Source organism: Corylus avellana, chromosome 8 (genome assembly GCF_965113065.1).
Source record: "Corylus avellana chromosome 8, dhCorAvel1.hap1.2, whole genome shotgun sequence".
Classification (NCBI taxonomy): domain Eukaryota; kingdom Viridiplantae; phylum Streptophyta; class Magnoliopsida; order Fagales; family Betulaceae; genus Corylus; species Corylus avellana.
The window spans coordinates 12,635,576-12,641,514 of NC_142497.1; the positions used below are offsets into that span (position 1 = coordinate 12,635,576).

At 34.7% G+C, this 5,939-nt stretch overlaps 1 pseudogene; it reads right to left on the bottom strand.

Annotated features, from left to right (window-relative positions):
* LOC132162952 (uncharacterized) overlaps positions 1-5,167 on the bottom strand; it is an 11,232-nt pseudogene extending 6,065 nt beyond the window's left edge.
* Between the last annotated feature and the right edge of the window lie 772 nt (positions 5,168-5,939).

Below are 5,939 nucleotides of genomic sequence, written 5' to 3' on the forward strand. Positions count from 1 at the left end.
ATTTCTATATTAGTCTTATTCTTCTACTAGTTATAATTAGGATTTTATTTTTCCGCAATTTGTTTTGTTTTATTCCTGTTACTAATAAAAAAAAAAAAAAAGATTTTTCTTGTTGTTTGTTGTTTTGTTTTTTTTTTTTTGGCTTTTTTTTTGTGAGTTTTTAAATTTTAGTTTTATTTTATTTTTTGTTAGTTAGTCGTTATTATTTTATTTTAAAAAAAATATTAAAAAAAAATGGTTAATGTTTTATGTGGGAAATTTGCATGCTAATAGAGTGAGGGTGAATTATGAATTTTTAGTTTAATAATTTTAATAATTTTTCTGTACAACATGCTTCTCCTAGTTGTAGGACACTAGCACCTACTAACTACCATCAAAATTTTTACCCACATAAACCATGTTCATATTGTTTCAATCCTTCTCATAAGGAAAACAATTGCCCAGATCTGCGAGCTGAGATCACTGACTTATGGGACAAATTAGATCAAATCAGAGCAGCTAGATCTAATTTTTCATATGAACAAATGAACAGAAGTTTCTCCAGTCCGAGGTTTGATTCAAATTTCAATTTTTGTAATCCAGACTAGAGTAACCAATTTGATTTCTCAGGATCAGCTCAGGCTATAGGAAATTATGCTTTCCAATTTGATGAATTGCACTATTTAGAATATCTGCAGTTTGATCATTAAGCTCAACCTCCTGTTTATTAGTTTGCCACTCATGTGCTATAGCCTGCACCACAGTCATCATTGGAAGACATGATGAAAGCATTCACGCAATCAATGGATAAGAACATACAAGATATGAAGAATACTACCATGAGCAATTCCCAAGACATACAAGATATGAAGAATACTACCATGAGCAATTCCCAAGATATACAAGATATGAAGAATACTACCACGAGCAATTCCCAAGATATACAAGAACTTAAGCAGACCATAACCGAGATAGAGGGACAGATCGGTCATCTAGTTGCTGACTTCAATAGAATAGAGGAAGAAGAGCTTCAAAGTCAGCTGATGGCTGAAAGGCACTACGTGATTGATGAGGATGATTCCAAAAATTCTTTTCATGAGCATGCCCAAGTCATCATCACACTTGAGAGTGAGAAAATTGTGGATAACAAAGAGGAGGAAGAGAAAGAGGAGCAAGTTGAGCACCCTGAGCAAGTTGAGCACCATGAGAATAGTGAGCCCTCAATGGATCCTAATCTGCCAAGTGACATGGAAGTGAGTATTGAAGCTCCTGTCTGCATCACTGTCCCTCTTAAGACACATCAAGAGCTCAAAGCATCATCACCTGAATGTCTCAAAGAGCCATCTTATGTCAAGATACTAAAGGACTTGTGCACACAAGCACACAAATCTAGGAACCACTTTCCTAAGAAGATCCTTCGAAGCAAGAAATTCTACAGAAGATGGCGAAATATCCTTCCAGAGGGGTATGAAGTTTTGAAGAAGAAGGGGTGGAAGGGATTGGTTGGACATCCACATGATAGGGGGAAGCGTTGTAAAGTTTTCTCCTCCAATTTATTTTTTGCACTTCACTCCACAAATTCTTTCTTTCCTTTTTCATTATATTGCATTTCTTTTTATTTGTTTTTGTTTCTAACAGCAATTAATCTTATAATGTTTGTTTCAAATATATATATATATATATATATATATATATATATATATATATATATATATATATTGCTGTTAGTTTTTTGTTGACAGGTGTTTTGGTGTTTAAGTTTAGGGGACGCCCTGGCCTTGTTCACACTCAAATTTCCTTACTTCCAATAATGTATTTCTATACTACACATTGAGGGCAATGTGTAATTCAAGTTTGAGGGTATGGAAAAACACTTTGTCTATTTATTTTTGTTCTTATTTGTGTATTTTTATTTGTCTTTTTGTGTTAGAAATTTTGAAAAAAAAAAAAAATTGTGCTATGTTTTTGTCAAGATTGAGTTAAACTGTGACTATAGTTTACATTTAATTGGATTGCTTAAAGGGTTGAACACATCATTATGTCATTAGGAGTCTGAGTCCCTTGACTTATTTTTGGGTAAAAGAGATTTCACTTGTTTTGAGATAAATTTTTATGAGCACATTAGCATGTTTTCTGTGAGGTATCATGTTTGAGCTTAAGCTTGTTCTTTTTAAGATTTGTTGGATGACCTATTGATGAATAACCATTGGCTTGCAAGATATATATATATATATATAAAATAAAGAAAAGAGAGAAGGAAAAAGAAAAGAAAGATCATGTTGAGTTTTCCGTTGAGTAACCGAACCTCTTGCCTTATTAAGCATTGAGTGTTCGCGTCAAAAAGTGTGAAGTTCAGTGTTGATTTATGAAATGGCTAATCTGACTTCGTAGCCTTTTTGACTTATGTTAATAAGCCCTTAGGGATGTTCTACATCTAGTGCCCTAAAGCCACTTGGCTTGGGAGTCATTGGCCTAACACTTGTTACATGGGTCAATTAGAAAGCTTAAGAGAGTTAGACATTACAGAGCCTGTAAAAATAAAATAAAATAAAAAAGAATAAAAAAAATGCATATCTTGTCTTGGTTGTTTCATTTGTTAGGAATTTTTACAAATTTTATGGAACTTGTCTTGAGTTTAAGCTGAAAGCTTCATGATTGTATGCTAATTACACTTTACACTTTTCGGAACATATGAGGTCTCAATTGTCCATCTATGAGTAAATTGATTTTGGATTTCCTATTGATTGTGATGAAGGTCTTTGTCTTTTTAAGTTTGCTCATGAATAAGAACTTTGGTTTATGTAAAAATTCTTTTTTGTTAACAACATAGTGCAAAATCTTTGTGGGTATCATTCCTGTTAAGTTCTCACGAGACTTCACTCATTCACTAGGGATGCCTAGTGGTTTAAAAGGCTTGTTGTATACTAAATGCAATCATGTCTCTCACGAAAGAGGATTTACGTTTCTTGCTTTCATTGTATTTTTCGTTTTGCTTTGCTAAGGGACTAGTAAACTGTAAGTTTGGGGGTGTTTGATAAGTGCAAAATATTCTATATTTGAACCCCTTTATTTACATTAGTTAATCCTTTAGATGTGTCGTTATTTAATGTTTTGTGTTAGTTTTGTGTTTCTAGTATTTTGTAGGTCATTTATGAAAAACTACAGCTTTAAAGGGAAAAACGCAAAGTTTGGAAGAAAGTATACCTTGAGAAGACCTAGATGATGTGGTTAAGTTTAACCAAATTCAAGAAAAAGGTTAAATCGGATTAAAGATTAGATTGGATTAAATTTCAGATTAGATAAGATTTCAGATTGGATTCAAATTCAGATTCTGTACACATCTTAGTATTTTGACCATAACTTTCCACTCAAATATCAGATTGAAGTGATTCAAAAGACATTGGGAAGCTAACTCAAAATATTATAGTTCATTATGAAATAGAATTTTCCTAATTCGGATGATTAGTATGCCAAAATTACCCCGCAATAAAAGGTCACAAATTTATACAAATCCTATTCCGATTTCAGACTTCTATTTTGACTGGGAGACAGACCTTGGAATTATCTAGGTTTACTTGGGCTTCTAGGACTTCCCTAAGCCTATAAATAGACTTCTTTGCATTCAAGAAAAGAGATAGAATCACAGAGAGCAAAATTCTATAGTTTTTCTTTTTTTACTTTAGATTTTCTTTTGATTTATGTTTTATTTTTATGTGGAGCTAAATTCCCAACTAAGGTTGGGGATGAAGTCTCACCGATGAAAAACATCAATACTTTCATGTAAGACTTTATTTATCTGATTTTATTGGGTTTAATATTTCAATTTTTTTATTTCTTTACAATGTGTGGAGTGATTCTTGGATATCTTTTGTGATTCAAGGATACACTTGATGATTTAAGATAATTTCACATAATTGATTGCTTTATTTTATTTGCCTAAATAATTGGATATCCCTTGTGATTTGTTCTATGGATACATTTGGTGTTTCAATTAAGATTTGATATCTTTTGTGATTTACGGATACATCTGATGATTTAATTGATATTGGATTGCTCTTGCGATTTGTGCAATGAATAGATACATGAGATGATTTTGATTAACTATTGAAGTATAGTAAAACATATCTAAGATTTTAATTGTAAAAACTTCAGATTAATATTGATAAACATGAAAGTACGTTGTTATGATTCGATGAGTATGAATTCTCAAACCTTAGTATTTTATCTCTTAGTTTATTTTAATTAGTTTATGTTTGTCTTTTAGTTTTTAAAACCAAAATTCAAAACCCTTTTGGAACTAGGTGAGGGTAAAATTAGTTTAGATATAAATTGCTCTTTCAAAAACACAATTCCTTGTGGGTTCAACCTCGCACTTGCAATCCATTAAACTACAATCGATTCGTGCACTTGCGAGTTAAATAAATTTGCATAACAATGGCCTCGGGTGTTTTATCCACCCAAGCTCCTCCACTAGCAGCATCAATCATGCTCCTATCACTGGGCAGAAGGCCCTCATAGAAATACTGGATAAGTAGCTGCTCACTAATTTGATGATGAGGGCAGCTTGCACATAGTTTCTTAAAACGTTCCCAGTATTCATGTAGGGACTCTCCGTTGTGCTGCCTTACACCACAAATTTCTTTTCGAATGTTGGATGCCCTTGAAGATGGGAAATATTTCTCCAAAACAACCTCTTCATCTCGTTCCATGTGGTAATACTCCTGGAGGGTAGATAATAGAGCCAATCCTTAGCTGAATCCTTCAAAGAAAACGGAAAGGCTCTTAATTTAATTTGCTCTTCAGTCACCCCTGTGGGTTTCATACTCGTGCATACCACATGAAGCTCCTTTAAATGCTTGTGAGGATCCTCACCTGTACGGCCGTGAAAAGTGGGCAAGAGATGTATTAGTCCAGATTTTAATTCAAAAGTAGTCGTAGCATCTAAAGCAGGGAACGTTATGAATAAAGGTTGTCGATTCAGATTAGCGGCACCAAGCACCTTCAAAGTTTCATTTCCAGTCATGATTTCTTCCTCTTCTAAATTAGAATCGCTAGCAAATAGGGAATCAAGAGCCAGATCCTTCTCTTCAGAATTTCTTCGAGTTTCCCTCCTTAACCTGGGCAAAGTTCTCTCTATTTTTGCATCGTACTGAAGATCACGTTGATTAGAAGATCGAGTTACAATCATAAACAATCAAGGAAACTTTAATTTCTTCGTGCCACTCATCCACATGGTCGCCTCGAAGAACTGAACACGCTGGCAAAATTTTGGTCAAATCCGATGATGTTATAATTTCACAATTAGGACCGAAGGCCATGGGCCTAACAAAATGGTTAGATGCAAAGCAAAATTGTTTGGCTCAAAAATTTACGAGCTTGTGCAAAACTTCGAGGCTATCATGTCGGCGGGTGCCTCGACTTCGTTTGCCCCCCAAGTTCACTAACGAATGATAACTTTTTCTAAAATTGTAGAAGCCCCGATCCCGCCGGATGGACTTGAATTTCTTTGTGCCACCCGTCGACATGATCGCCTCGAAGAACTGAACACGCTCGTAAAACTTCGGTCAAATTCGATGATGTTGTACTTTAACAACTAGGACCGAAGCCCATGGGCCTAAGAAAATGGTCAGATGCGAAGCAAAATTGTTTGGCCCGAAAATTTACGTTCTTGTGCAAAACTTCGAGGCAATCATGTCGGCGGGTGCCACGAAGTGATTTGAGTTTGTTTGCTCCGCCAAGTTCACTTACAAACGATAACCTTTTATGAAAGTTTAGAAGCCCTGATCCTGCCGGAACGACTTGAATTTGTTCGTGCCACCCGTCGACATGATCGCCTTGAAGAACTGAACACGCTTGTAAAATTTTGGGCAAATCCGATGATATTGTACTTTAACAACTAGGACCGAAGCTCATAGGCTAACAAAATGGTCAGATGCGAAGCGAAATTGTATTGCCCGAAA